Genomic DNA, 16,106 nt, shown 5'->3' with positions numbered 1-16,106 from the left:
CAAACGTCGTGGCCTCCCCTTGAGAGTGACCTTAAAATCTAGTAGAATCTTTCTTGTTTATACGTTGACACAACACTAACAGGCATACTGCCTAAGTACCTTATTTGTCTAAAATAGAATAAATGCGAGGCAGTTTTGTTTTGGAATTGGAACGAAGTTCTGAATTACCAAGCACGCAGTTATTTTGCTGTAGGAAAAGAGACAGACATGGAAATACCATAAAACACTAGCGATAAATCGCCCAGTCCCTGGCGAGTACTAATTAGATAAATCCGATGAAATCTTAAAGAAGGTTCCTATCGTCAGCTTTACTGGTGGTGGCAGTGAAGACGGTTCCAGAGGCTTCCAGCCAGCAGGGCAGCCCAACCTCCTGGTGTCAAGGTTGACTAACCTGCTGCAGCGCGAAGTCAGCGAGCGAGCGAGGGAGAAACTGGTACACCTACACAACGGAGTGTCTGCAGCCGAAATTTGAACGTAACGGCCTTAAAATTTACTGATATTTGCCATGTTGTGGCTTCATTAATTTAATTGTCCGGTGGACATGAAAAATGATCTGTCCCCATGATTCCTTTAGACCAGGGCCGGCCAGAAATTCTGCACGCGTGCGGTGCTCCTGCACATGTGCAACTTCCGGGTCACAGCGTGCACGCCGCAGACGTCAGCGTTCATGTAGTGCATGTTTCTACGCACAGATGTCGCTCCTCTGTTACACAAAGTGCGTTATCGACACCTCGTATGTGTATCACAACCTGGGCTGTATCTGTAAGATCTGTTGCTTTATCGAGCGCAACAGAGAAACAACAATGTATTTGGCCTTATTTGTTTGCTGCCTGCGCAGATCGCCGGCCGTAGCACTGATACGTCTTGTCACTGTTTGTTTGGATAGACTGATTTCTTGAAACCTGCTAACGTTCGTGGGACACATGAGTTCTGCAGCATCAATCAGACACCCTTTCACAAATTCCCCTTCGGAAAAGGGTTTCCCAGATTGTGAAATTCTTAATGCGATTTTAAAACTTGCTCGCAGTGAAGATTTAGTGTGGTTGTCACTCTGGAAAATTGAAAACAGCACATTGTATAGCGTACAGTAAAACAGATATAAATGTAACACAAGAAACTAAGTGTTCAAGAAGTATCAGTTACTTTGACGTACAATAAAATCGAGTTGATGTGTCTCATCCATTTTCTGAAGGACATTTAATTTTGCTTGCCGTTCTTCGCTGTTGAGTACACTACACTCGTCTTTGTGATATGTATTGTAATGTCTTTCAATTGAAAACTTACGCTGGGCGTCTATTATTCGGCGGCACAGCAAAAACTGTGAGTTTTCACCAACGGCTACAAAAAAGAATTGCAGTTCCCAGTCATTTTAAAACGACTGAGAACATAGATCTCCCGTCCTTTGCTTTTTCACAGTACTTGCCATTTCTCAGTACTTCTCTATTAAGGTTACGGTCACCAGGGGTAAACGAGACTTGATATGTTGCGCTCTTACATGTACCACGGGGAATTGAAGCCGCTGCCGTTCATTTAGGACACATGTCTAATAACAGATGTCGCTGTCGCTCGCTGTCGCACACGTGCGCACATGTGCAGCACTTCCGCACGTCTGCACACTGTGCAGCGTTTGGCCGGCCCTGCTTTAGACTGTCGTGAGACCTATTCGCTGCGTGTGTCAGGGAGATTATGTGTTGAAATTTGTCGCTGTCCTGAAAGATTTATTTGTTTTAGTGTGCACATTAAGAAAGTAATATGAAGACCTCGGCTGTAAGCAATGGTAAGGAACAGTTTATGATAAAAGAGTTGTTACATATAAGACATGGTACGTGGTTTACTTTATTCATAATACTTGATATTTCCGCAATAAACCAAGAAATGGCAGCTCTGTCTCTAATTTCAGATTCTCACTAATGGCAAATTCGTCGGGACGTGTGCATATAAACGCTGTTAGTCGCCGCAAACACGACTGCTACTAGTACTGTTAGTAGTAGTAGTCGTTGTAATAGGAGGAGGAATAACAAACAGTAGTAGTAGCAGTAGCAGTAGCGTGTGCGGGTTCATGACAGGAAAATGCCTTTCAGGGACGACTTGTACAGATCCGATGATCATGATGATAACTACATATCAGATAAAGATCCTGAATATATTCCTGGACAGCAAATGAGCTCCAAAAGTTGTTTTTAATCAAGTAAATTTTAGTAATTCTTTAAGTAAGAAAACGATGTTGTGTCCCTTACCATAGATTACGTGAATTTACGTGACAGTGTGATGGCAGAAATGTTAAGGACTATCCTTCTCCACCTGCTATAGTAAGGCGAAAATAAAATTAATTACATAGTGTGCTGGCTCACAGATTAATTTTTGAGGTTCTTGTACTTTATTATTGCAAAAATTGGTAATACAAATCTCAGTATCATAAAGAGAAACAGTTTGGACCTTTAAAATTTGTATTTTTGAGAGGTGTCACAGTAACATTTTTTTACCTCACCCAATAAGTAAACGGTAGTAAATCGGTGTTAAGACATTCTAAGTGCACTTAGTTGGCAAGTAACGCATTTTAATGAACAAAACATTGGATACAATTTACGATTTGAAAATATATCGTCCCTGTAGAAATACTGTAAATAATCAGTTAGCACTCCGTCTTCAGGCCACAAGCGGCCCATCGGGACCATCCGGCCGCCGTGTCATCCTCAGATAAGGATGCGGATAGGACGGCCGTGTGGTCAGCACATCGCTCTCCTGGTCGTTACGATGGTCTTCTTTCACCGGAGCTGCTACCGTTCGGTCGAGTAGCTCCTCAATTGGCACCACGAGGCTGAGTGCACCCCTAAAAATGGCAACAGCGAGTGGCGGCCCGGATGGTCACCCATCCAAGTGCCGACCACGCCCGACAGCGCTTAACTTCGGTGATCGGACGGGAACCGATGTATCCACCGCGGAAAGGCCGTTGCCCAAATAATAAGTTACCTGAACTAATAAATCACAGTGGATATACTTCAAATATCTTATTTATCAGATATTATTGAAACTTTACTGTGCACTTCTCGAAATAATCATCCTTTCCCCTTAGCATTACTTACAGTTGAGGTCTTTATACGCCGAAATTATGTCAGTGATGTCTTTACTCACATTCTTGCTGAATACATGCTTGTCTGGCACGCAGAGAACAGGATTAAATATACCACCATCATTTCACATTTTCACATTAAAGTGAAACATCTTTAATAAAGTTTTGATAATTTCTGAAACATATTGATTACATGGCGCATGTTTAACAGACCCTACAAACGAAACATTGCATCATCGCTTTTCTTCTTAATTACTTACTTTACTTTAAAGTAAATGAGCATGATGATGAACCTATGTTGTAAGGTGTGAATCATATTTATTGTACACAAATGTTGTTAAAAATACATTCTTTTATTTGTTACAACTTATGCTGCATAAAACAATTACTTGTATGTGATGATGTTTTTCGCGTAATTCTGATATAAGCTATTATCGAGACGTTTTAGAAAGGCTGGTGTCGATTGCTACAATAATGGAAATTTATGTAGTACACCGTCCATAGACACTTTTCAACGTGCAATTAAAAAACAGATTCCCCTTAGAAATTGCCTGGAGGACAGCAACAAACAGACAGTACCAAATATGTCGAAACAGTGACGAATTAAAAGAAAGTGGTGCAAATAGTGAGCGTTGATGAGCTCGACCAGAGCACGGTGTGACAGTGCTGAGCTAGCCGGCTGTACTTGGCGTCTGGTCGGCTCGTCCAGTTACGTCTGGAACGCTGTATTGTACGAGGTGCACCATGGCTGACAGCTGGTCCCAGGAGGGTATCGCCTAACATTACCACTCGCAGGTAGGGAGGACAAAAGACGGCGGGTCCTCAGCCTCTCGAGGAGTCCGCATGAGTGAGTCGAAGACTCTGGCGGGTGCAGTAAATTATGTGCGAAGGGAGGAGACGCGAGGAAGAAGTGAACACTTGTGAATAGGAGAGACAACAGTGTCCCTAAACGTTATACCAAAGGCTTTATTGAGGTATGGTGACGGTATTGACATAGTGTGGCCTCATCGAGCTTTTTGCAGCCTATCAACTCCGTCAACAGTATTAAATTCTTTGTACAAAAAGACAAAATTGTTGTCCGCAATTTCTGGACGTTGTAGTTAGACGGAACAACGATGGTTCGCTAGGCCGTTAACACCGCATTGTATGTGCAAACATCGAATTATAATCATTGTCTCGAGCATGAAGAGGCTTTACAGAGACTGCTTCCGGTTACAAATTATTATTGATTTTCTTAAAGCAACATGTGTCGAGGCATATCATCTTTAGGTTACAAGGACAGAACAAAAAGTATTTAATGAGGTCTATACCTCAGAAGTTAAAAGTCAATATGGCTTTAAACAATTTCGAGTGTTTTCAGATGGCTGGTTTCGAATCTCTCAATCGAAGAGCATAAGAGAAAACTGAATCTGCAATGTAATCTGACAAATCACATCGTGAGTAAGTGCTTGTCTAAGCGACCTAATGAATGAAATGCCATTTACAATGTTTTCAGCTACGGTTTATAATATTCTTCTCATCGTTATAACATAACCGAGTGTAGGGAGCACTTGACTAGAATTGAACATAACAAGTAGATAATGTTTGTTGAGTGGTTGAGGTCTAGTTTCAGCTCGGTAACGCTTGCAACAGAAGACTATAACTCAACGAGTTAGGCTACAGTGGAACATAACAATACCGCTAAAGTGGATGAGCTGGTACGCGATGGACCTACTGGCAATGAGAAGAGTAACGTGACCGAACGACCGGGTTTTACCAGCAGAGCGTTTACAGGCGGCAGAAGGACAGCCGCACCTGAACTCTGGTAGCTGGATCGTAAGTAGCGTACACGGCTGAGCCAACGACTAACATATCACACATTTCAAGAATCTGAAACGATGCCAGGAAGGGTAGTACAATAAATGCAAGAGTATTAAGTGAATCTTCGGAATGCAAGACATCGTATAAAAAATTACCAACCGTTATCACAGGTAAGTTTATTGTTAAACCCTTCATTCTTCCACAAATGTTCACACATACTGAGTGATAAATGATTCTATAATACACCATAAACCGTATGTCCGGTATTGACACTGCACAGTAGCCATAATTGCAGAAAACAACGAATACTACATTGTTTTAAATATTTTATTATATTACGTTTATACGTCTAAGGTTGCCGAAGTAGACCGTTCTCCACCCTTACACCGATGAAATGAAGCTGTATGTAGTTATTAGTGAATCGATTTATTGATTACGATCCTTGCTGAAAGAAAGCATGCTCTGAGCACCATGGGACTTAACATCTTAGGTCATCAGTCCCCTAGAACTTAGAACTACTTAAACCTAACTAAGATAAGGACATCACACACATCCATGCCAGAGGCAGGATTCGAATCTGCGACCGCAGCGGTCTAGCGGTTCCAGACTGAAGCGCCTGGAACTGCTCGGCCACACCGGCCGGCATCAATGCTGACTAATATAAATAAGGATTCGCTAAGAGCAAGAAATATGTCGACGGTAATCAGATACATAATCAAAAAATATAAGAATTGGTGTCAACGGTCACGTCATCATATAACCTGTCAGTTACAATACGTATTTTAGTAATAGAAACTCTAGGATATGAATGATACACCATCTGAATATACTTCAAAATGTTGGACGAAGTAAGTTATTTGACGGAAAGCTACCTGATTTCTCATGGGCTGAAATGCCGTGATGCTGGTGGATGATGGTGCTGGAAGAGGTGCTCTTCGGAACCGGAAGCGACGGAGAAAAAAGCGAGTGTAATTTGCCACATCGATCCGGAAGGGGACACTACTTTTGTGTGTGGAGGAACTTACGTACTAAGGAACTTACGTACTGCGGCTTGGTCTGAGCGGCGATTCTGTCATCTTTCGTGTCACACTAGATAGTTGAAGATTTGTTGATGCATTTCAAAAATGAACTTTATCTACATATAAAACTACTTGTAGGGCCACTATGCAGTAAAAGTTTGACCTCACTGAGTAAACAAACTGTGGTTCAAATGGCTCTGAGCACTATGGGACAACTTCTGAGGTCATCAGTCCCTTAGAACTTAGAACTACTTCAACCTAACTAACCTAAGGACATCACACACATTCATGCCCGAGGCAGGATTCGAACCTGCGACCGTAGCAGTCGCACGGTTTCAGACTGTAGCGCCTAGAACCGCTCGGCCACTCGGGCCGACAAAGCAACTGTTAAAGGTTTAATTGTAGTGTTGCCCATGTTGACAATTATTTGGTAGTACAAAAACAAAGCGTAAAGCAAATGGTGTACGGCTCGTCTCTAGGATTTTTATGACCCAAGTCCTATTCAGAGCCGTACATTTCCGCCTTTGTCACTGTAAATGCAGAGCACATTCGCGTGAAAATTGCCCGTCACGCCAAGCTATTTGCTTTTTCTGTAATACGAAAGGACATGTTCAATGTGTTTGCCAGAAAAAGCTCAGATCAGACATTCTTAACCATTCCAGGCCCTTTGCTTCGCGCCGGAATCGAACCAAGGACACTCAGTCTCGTGGACCTTCACCCATGGACATTCATGTAGTTAATTCCACTCCGCCCAGTGCCACTTTCTCTAACAGTGACTATGTTTGTCCCACAAAAAGTGTGCGTCGACGTCGCCGGAAATCACGTCAATTAGCAAGTGATTCTGTACCAGTGTCTGTTCAAATTGCACAAAACAGTCGCTCTTGTTGTCAGCAGGACAATAAACTTTTTGTAGATTTGGACTTTAATGGCAAGGTCATTCCATTCCAGCTCGATACCGGAGCTGCAGTTTCATTGCTCAATCACGACACGTACAAACAACTGGGCAAACCTCCATTGCATGCCGCAAATGTTCAGCTCAGTACATATTCAGGACAGACAATTCCTGTGTTAGGACAGTGCAGCCTTCTTGCAACATACAAGGGACAAACAAAACTTGTGTCATTTTACGTTCTTCGTTCTTCTACTGCAGTGAACTTGTTCAGCTTAGATTTATTTCAGTTGTTTAACATGTCTATAGTAAATCAGGTCCTATCAGTGAATTAGACTGTGCCTTCAGGCAGTGTTGCTCGGTTATGTGAAGAATTTGCAGACATTTTTGCACCGGGCCTAGGTTGCGCTAAAAACTATGAAGCACATTTGGAACTGAAAGTCAACGAGCAACCGAAATTTTTCAACAGCGCGCCATGTTCCTCACGCATTGCGTGATGAGGTCGCAAGAACATTACACGATTTAGAATTCCAAGGTGTGAGTGAATGTGCGTAATGCCTCTTTCATTTCAGCTCCGCTTCATCGCTTACGCCGTACAGGTGTTCCGTTCGTCTGGACGACGGAATGCGAACGCGCCTTTCGCCAGTTGAAATCGGCGTTGCTTTCAAATACTTGCCTTACGCCATTCGATCCCCAGAAACCCCTTTTGTTGATGGTAGATGCATCGGATTTCGGGATCGGTGCTGTGCTTGCGCACAAAGTTGGCTCGCCTGATCGCCCTATTGCCTTTGCGTCAAAAATTGCTCTCATCTGCGCAAAGAAATTATTCACAGATAGAGAAAGAAGCTTTGGCTCTCGTGTTTGGTGTTACTAAGTTCCATGATTTCTTGTATGGTCGTCACGTTACCATCATCACAGACCACAAACCTTTGACGTCGCTTTTTCATCCGCACAAGCCTGTACCTCCGCGTACAGTTCAGAAATTTATTCGCTGGTCTATTTTCCTCTCGCAGTACCGCTACGATATCTTGTATCGGTCCACTGCGAAGCACGGAAACGCCGATGCATTGTCCCGTTTGCCTGTTGCTGCGGATAAAGCATTCGATTCTTCCGAACTTGCTTGCATGTTCATTGATTCGGAAACCGATGAAGTGGTCGAATCGTTTCCGATTGATTTTCGTCGTGTCGCTACAGTCACAGCTGCTGACCCTGTCCTTCCTACCGTTCTGCGTTTTGTTGCTACGCAATGGCCTTTGTCCAAGTCTCGGATCGAGGATCCGTTGGTTCCCCGATTTTTTGCTCACAAGGAGAGACTTTTTGTTCGACGTCGTGTTTTGTTGTTGCGTTCTGATAATGATCAGTCCAGAGTCGTAGTCCCACGTTCGTTACAGTCCTCTGTCTTACGGCTTCTTCACCAAGGACATTGGGGTATAGTGCGAACGAAGCAACTTGCTCGTCAGCACTGTACTTGGTTCGGAATCGATGCTGCGATTACGAATATGTGCTAATTCTTGCATGGCGTGTGCCGAACAACAATCCGCACCACCGCGGAAAGTCTTTGCATGGCCAAAAGCCACTTCCCCATGGCAACGCTTGCACATCGATTTTGCTGGTCCATTCTGGAATGCTCGATGGTTGGTTCTGGTCGATGCCTTCAGTAATTTTCCTTTTGTTGTCCGGATGTCTTCCACGACGTCCACTGCCACCATCCAAACGTTGTCTGCTATCTTTTGCATTGAAGGTCTTCCGCAGACTATTGTTTCCGACTATGGCCCACAATTCATGTCCGCAGAATTTCAGTCATTCTGCCAGGCCAATGGTATTCAACATCTGACATCCGCGCCGTTTTCGCCTCAGTCAAACGGTGCCACTGAACGATTGGTCCGGACTTTCAAGTCACAGATGTTGAAGTTGAAAGAGTCGCATTCTCGGGAGGACGCGTTGTTGCTGTTTTTGTCATCGTATCGCTCTCAGCCCCGAGATGGTCGCTCGCCGGCTGAGTTGCTCCACGGTCGTCCTCATCGATCCTTGATGCCGCATCAGGTTCCTGTGCAGCGGCAGACTTCTACTTTTGCTCCAGGCGACGTTGTATTCTATTGCAACTATCGAGGTTCACGGCGTTGGCTCGCAGGACGCATTCTTCGCTGCCTCAGCCGCGCGATGTATTTGGTTTTGGGGGCCTCTGGTGAGGTGCGTCGGCATCTCAAGCAGCTGCGCCTCTGTCGTCGCACGGGTTCTGCCGCTCCCCGTCTGCTTTCAGCGACGGTGCCGTCCGGTCAGCGCCCTGGGGACCCATCTACTGGCTCGCCTCATCCCCAGGTGTTACCGCCGATGCCTTCCATTTTGCCCCATGGCGACGCGCCGCCGCAGCAGCCGCCGCCGCCGCCTGTCCTCCAGCCGGCGCCGCCGGCATTAGACGCTTCGCTGCTGCCGCCGGGCGCCTCCCTGGTTCACGCGCCGCCGATCGCTTCCCGTGACCAGCTGTCCTCCGCCATGGAACTCTTGCCCGATCCGGACCACATGACGTCATCGCGCGTCGGGTACCCCGACGCAATGGAGGTCGACCCTTCGGCCCCTCCTGTCTCTTTACGGGCGCATACACCGCATGTTGACGTGCACCCTGGAGTAGGTTTTCAGGCGTTTCCTAGCTCCCCTCGGACCGAATGGCCGGGTGCGGGTGGCACAGCCTCGCCTGTTGTTAGGCTCCCCACCTCATCGCATACGTCAACATGGGGTCCTCCCCACGGCGGGCGGAAGCCTTATAACACGACTGTTCGCCGATTTGCGGGGGAGGAATGTGGTGTCACCGCCAGACACCACACTTGGTAGGTGGTAGCTTAAATCGGCCGCGGTCCAATTAGTACATGTCGGACCCGCGTGTCGCCACTGTGTGATCGCAGACCGAGCGCCACCACAAGGCAGGTCTCGAGATACGGACGAGCACTCGCCCCAGTTGTACGGACGACATTGCTAGCGACTACACAGACGAAGCATCGCTCATTAGCCGAGCAGATAGTTAGCATGCATTGCTCATTAGCCGAGCAGATAGTTAGAATAGCCTTCAGCTAAGTCCATGGCTACGACCTAGCAAGGCGCCATTTGTAACATTGCATGTACCTCAAGATAGAGTCTCACTTGTATCACCAAGAACGTTGCAAACCAATGAAGATATAAAAGTTAAGTGTTCTAGTAGCTACATACTTTTCTTTATAACATTAATAAGTATCCTGTTTCAGACCTCTATCAAGCCTACTTGAGAGTACGCGTGCCTTTCGGCTACTTCAGTGTGGCGTAGCTGTCTTGTTACGCCACAACAACTACTGTCTCTTTGGTACAGATAAAACATAAAAACGAACTTTTCGTCTCAAAACCAGCTTTCACACAATAAAAGACGTGCAGCTGAGGCGGGGCGAAATTTTACATACCGCTCTGACGCGAGTACGCTTGCGGATTCTCGCTATTAGACAAGGCCGCTGACCTGCCGTTGCGGAACAAAGCGAATTTGGCCTAGTGAGGCGTAAGAGTGTGTGTTGTACGTAGGGGCGGATGTGTAACAGCCAAGCGAATTGAGCGGTGAATGAACTGTGTGAGGACGGTGTGTCGAGGTCTCTGCTCAGTGACGCACGCGTTTTCAGTTCGTTTGACAGCGTTTGCAGCACTGCTGGTCTGAAGCACTGAACTGCCAACGGTACATTTTGACTAATACGAAATGTCCGTCAATGTCTGCCCCAACTGTGGGTCTGCAGTTCTGTCCCTGAAACTAACGCTGTCTCCCTCTCTCTCTTTCTCTTTTACATGCTCTTACTCATCAGACTTTTGGTTGCCTTAATGCCGTCCTAATTCTTTCAACTCTACGTAACTGTTACATACAGAATTCTGCATGCTACAGTTTTTGTCACTCTGTATTTTAATAATTTTCCACCTGTTCTTCCATTGCTAAGCTGTGGCCTTGTGCTATTGTATATCATTGTACACTTTTGTCGTTCTTCTGTTCAGCGCACGCCTATAGTCGACAAAATGGGATTTCAACGTGTAGTCCATGTCACGGACTGCGCAGCCCCTCCCGCGGGAGGTACGAGTCCTCCGTTGGGCATGGGTCTGTGTGTTGTTCTTAGCATAAGTTGGTTTAAGTTAGATTAAGTAGTGTGTAAGTCTAGAGACCGATGACCTCAGCAGTTTGGTGCCTTAGAAATTTACACACATTTGAACATTCAACGTGTAGTGTTATGGAAGACACTTTGTTTTACCTAAAATAGTCTTTATCGTCAAAAACAGATGAATTACAGAAACATATAATGCGAATTTAACTTACGCGTTCCACTGATCAGTGTCATGGTAACCGTTATGATGTGGAACATGTCAAATGCATAAATGTATAATAAATGCACACATGAATCATTTTTTTTAAAAAAGATTAAAATTTTTATTAACTACCCCATTCCCTTAAATGGCACAAAATGCATGTACTATACCTACAGATTCATTTATTCCCATTCAAGAATTTCCCCGTCGTATAGAAGGAGTTGTCAAGGAGATATGATTTCAATCTATTTTTAAGTATTACTGCTGTCTGTCAGACATTTTATTGCATCTGGTAATTCATCGAAAAGCTTTACAGTAGCATATTTTACCCCATTCTTTGCCAACGACCGGTTAAGTAGAGGATAGTGTAAGTTTATTCTGGTATTATAATCATGAATGTCACTATTGTTTTTAAAATGGTGCATGTTGTTGAACACAAATTTCACTGCTGAGTAAATGTACTGTGAGGCTGTTGTAAGAATTCCTAACCTTTTAAAGAGATGCCTCCAAGATGTGTGACTACGAGTCCCCACACATTATTCCAAACATTTTCTTTTGAGCAGTGAATAGTTCTCAACTAAGTGTTGAGTTACCCCAAAATATTATTCCGTATGACATCAGAGAGTGAAAGTATGCAAAGTATGTTAACTTGCTAATTTCTGTATCCTCAAAATTAGCAATTATTGTAATTGCAAAAGTTGCTGAAACTAGTCTCTTTAGGAGATCCAAAATATGAATTTTCCAATTAAGATTCTCATCTGTATGTACACCCAAAAACTTAGTATGCTCTACCCTGGCTACTGACTTACGTTGATGTGTTATATTTATTGAAGAAACTGTACTGCTTGCAGTAGAAAGTGTTTCCAATGTATGTTGTTTGTTAATTATACGCTGAAATCTATCGACACCTAAGTCACTTCTTGCGCACGATGTAAGTGCTACTGTCTGTGTCTCATAATCCGTATCGGCACGCATTCTGTAAAATTAGAGCTCATTTTGGTTAACTTTTACCATCGATGCGAATTTTCTTACACAATAAAAAATTTGCAACAATAATAAAATGTTGAGATAAACCCTAAGCTATTTGAGTTTGGGGCGCTCAAAATACGTGATATTAGCACCTGTAAAGGTTACAGACTTAGACACAGCCGCGTCGTATGACTACTTGTAAGAGCTGGTGCTACTGCGGGGTCAGGACACGCCGCCTTCAGAGAGCCTCCCCCCCAACACCTTACTGGCATAACGTCGTTGGCCGCCTGCATGGATAGATCTGTTTCCAACGTGCGTGGTTTCGGTGCGGAATTTACGTTCTTTCTGGGCTCACAATGGCCTCTTGACAAATCCATATTTTTTCGTGTCAGGACGACAGACACAGTTATGACGGGTCGGCGTAGGGAACGCGTTCATACACAGACATAAAAAAAGTTTTGCGTGACAACGGTTCCGAGAGTCCCGGAACCTGTACAGAAAATTGGAATAGAGATCAACAGAAACATCTGTTCTGAATCAGAGGCTGAGACGGTTCTGCGACCGTGTGGGCTGCAGATTCCTCGACTTGCGCCATAGGGTGGTGGGGTTTCGGGTTCCGCTGGATAGGTCAGGAGTCCACTACACGCAACAAGCGGCTACACGGGTAGCAGGGGTTGTGTGGCGTGGGCTGGGCGGTTTTTTAGGTTAGATGGCCTTGGGCAAGTACAGAAAGGGCAACAGCCTCAACGGGTGCGGGGCAAAGTCAGGACATGCGGGGACCAAGCAGCAATCGGTATTGTAATTGTCAACTGTCGAAGCTGCGTTGGTGAAGTACTAGAACTTCAAGCGCTGATAGAAAGCACCGAAGCTGAAATCGTTATAGGTACAGAAAGCTGGCTTAAGCCAGAGATAAATTCTGCCGAAATTTTTACAAAGGTACAGACGGTGTTTAGAAAGGATAGATTGCATGCAACCGGTGGTGGAGTGTTCGTCGCTGTTAGTAGTAGTTTATCCCGTAGTAAAGTAGAAGTGGATAGTTCCTGTGAATTATTATGGGTGGAGGTTATACTCAACAACCGAGCTAGGTTAATAATTGGCTCCTTTTACCGACCTCCCGACTCAGCAGCATTAGTGGCAGAACAATTGAGAGAAAATTTGGAATACATTTCACATAAATTTTCTCAGCATGTTATAGTCTTAGGTGGAGATTTCAATATACCAGATATAGACTGGGACACTCAGATGTTTAGGACGGGTGGTAGGGACAGAGCATCGAGTGACCTTATACTGAGTGCACTATCCGAAAATTACCTCGAGCAATTAAACAGAGAACCGACTCGTGGAGATAACATATTGGACCTACTGACAACAAACAGACCCGAACTTTTCGACTCTTTAAGTGCAGAACAGGGAATCAGTGATCATAAGCATCCCTGAATATGGAAGTTAATAGGAATATAAAAAAAGGGAGGAAGGTTTATCTGTTTAGCAAGAGTAATAGAAGGCAGATTTCAGACTACCTAACAGATCAAAACGAAAATATCTGTTCCGACACTGACAATGTTGAGTGTTTATGGAAAAAGTTCAAGGCAATCGTAAAATGCGTTTTAGACCGGTACGTGCCGAGTAAAACTGTGAGGGACGGGAAAAACCCACCGTGGTACAACAACAAAGTTAGGAAACTACTGCGAAAGCAAAGAGAGCATCACTCCAAGTTTAAACGCAGCCAAAACCTCTCAGACAAACAGAAGCTAAACGATGTCAAAGTTAGCGTAAGGAGGGCTACGCGTGAAGCGTTCAGTGAATTCGAAAGTAAATTTCTATGTACCGACTTGACAGAAAATCCTAGGAAGTTCTGGTCTTACGTTAAATCAGTAAGTGGCTCGAAACAGCATATCCAGACACTCCGGGATGATGAAGGCATTGAAACAGAGGATGACACGCGTAAAGCCGAAATACTAAACACCTTTTTCCAAAGCTGTTTCACAGAGGAAGACCGCACTGCAGTTTATTCTCTAAATCCTCGCACAAACGAAAAAATGGCTGACATCGAAATAAGTGTCCAAGGAATAGAAAAGCAACTGGAATCACTCAATAGAGGAAAGTCCACTAGACCTGACAGGATACCAGTTCGATTGTACACAGAGTACGCGAAAGAACTTGCCCCCCTTCTAACAGCCGTGTACCGCAAGTCTCTAGAGGAACGGAGGGTTCCAAATGATTGGAAAAGAGCACAGGTAGGCCCAGTCTTCAAGAAAGGTCGTCGAGCAGATGCGCAAAACTTTAGACCTATATCTCTGACGTCGATCTGTTGTAGAATTTTAGAACATGTTTTTTGCTGGAGTATCATGTCGTTTTTGGAAACCCAGAATCTACTATATAGGAATCAACATGGATTCCGGAAACAGCGATCGTGTGAGACCCAACTCGCTTTATTTGTTCATGAGACCCAGAAAATATTAGATACAGGCTCCCAGGTAGATACTATTTTTCTTTACTTCCGGAAGGCGTTCGATACAGTTCCGCACTGTCGCCTGATAAACAAAGTAAGAGCCTACGGAATATCAGACCAGCTGTGTGGCTGGATTGAAGAGTTTTTAGCAAACAGAACACAGCATGTTGTTATCAATGGAGAGACGTCTACAGACGTTAAAGTAATCTCTGGCGTGCCACAGGGGAGTGTTATGGGACCATTGCTTTTCACAATATATATAAATGACCTAGTAGATAGTGTCGGAAGTTCCATGCGGCTTTTCGCGGATGATGCTGTAGTATACGGAGAAGTTGCAGCATTAGAAAATTGTAGCGAAATGCAGGAAGATCTGCAGCGGATAGGCACTTGGTGCAGGGAGTGGCAACTGTCCCTTAACATAGACAAATGTAATGTATTGCGAATACATAGAAAGAAGGATCCTTTATTGTATGATTATATGATAGCGGAACAAACACTGGTAGCAGTTACTTCTGTAAAATATCTGGGAGTATGCGTGCTTAACGATTTGAAGTGGAATGATCATATAAAATTAATTGTTGGTAAGGCGGGTACCAGGTTGAGATTCATTGGGAGAGTGCTTAGAAAATGTAGTCCATCAACAAAGGAGGTGGCTTACAAAACACTCGTTCGACCTATTCTTGAGTATTGCTCATCAGTGTGGGATCTGTACCAGATCAGTTTGACGGAGGAGATAGAGAAGATCCAAAGAAGAGCGGCGTGTTTCGTTACAGGGTTATTTGGTAACCGTGATAGCGTTACGGAGATATTTAATAAACTCAAATGGCAGACTCTGCAAGAGAGGCGCTCTGCATCGCGGTGTAGCTTGCTCGCCAGGTTTCGAGAGGGTGCGTTTCTGGATGAGGTATCGAATATATTGCTTCCCCCTACTTATACCTCCCGAGGAGATCACGAATGTAAAATTAGAGAGATTAGAGCGCGCACGGAGGCTTTCAGACAGTCGTTCTTCCCGCGAACCATACGCAACTGGAACAGGAAAGGGAGGTAATGACAGTGGCACGTAAAGTGACCTCCGCCACACACCGTTGGGTGGCTTGCCGATTATAAATGTAGATGTAGATGTAGATTTTCGCCCTTTTTATTGCTCATGAAAACCACACATCGCATGTTGTACCACCATACAGGGAGACCTTCAGAGGTGGTGTCCAGATTGCTGTACACACCGGTACTTCTAATACCCAATAGCACGTACTCTTGCATTGATGCATGCCTGTATTCGTCGTGGCATAATATCCACAAGTTCATAAAGTCACTGTTGGTCCAGCTAGTCCCACTGCTCAACAGCGATTCGGCGTGGACCCCTCAGAGTAGTTGGTGGGTCACGACGTCCATAAACAGCCCTTTTCAATCTATCCCAGGCATGTTTGATGGGTTTAATGTCTGGAGAACATGCTGGGCATTCTAGTCGAACGATGTCGTTACCCTTAAGGAAGCGTTTCACAAGATGTGCACGATGGGGGCGCGAATTGTCGTCCATGAAGACGAATGCCTCTCCAGTATGGTGCTGATATGGTGGCACTATCGGTCTGAGGATGGCATTCACGT

General features: G+C 44.6%; 1 pseudogene; it reads right to left on the bottom strand.

Annotated features, from left to right (window-relative positions):
• Positions 1-2,837: 2,837 nt before the first annotated feature.
• Positions 2,838-2,955, bottom strand: LOC124614391 (annotated as a pseudogene).
• Positions 2,956-16,106: the final 13,151 nt, after the last annotated feature.

This window comes from Schistocerca americana, chromosome 4 (genome assembly GCF_021461395.2).
Source record: "Schistocerca americana isolate TAMUIC-IGC-003095 chromosome 4, iqSchAmer2.1, whole genome shotgun sequence".
Lineage (NCBI taxonomy): Eukaryota > Metazoa > Arthropoda > Insecta > Orthoptera > Acrididae > Schistocerca > Schistocerca americana.
The sequence above is the reverse complement of the archived record's forward strand: the minus strand, read 5'-3'. Positions and strand labels throughout refer to the sequence as shown.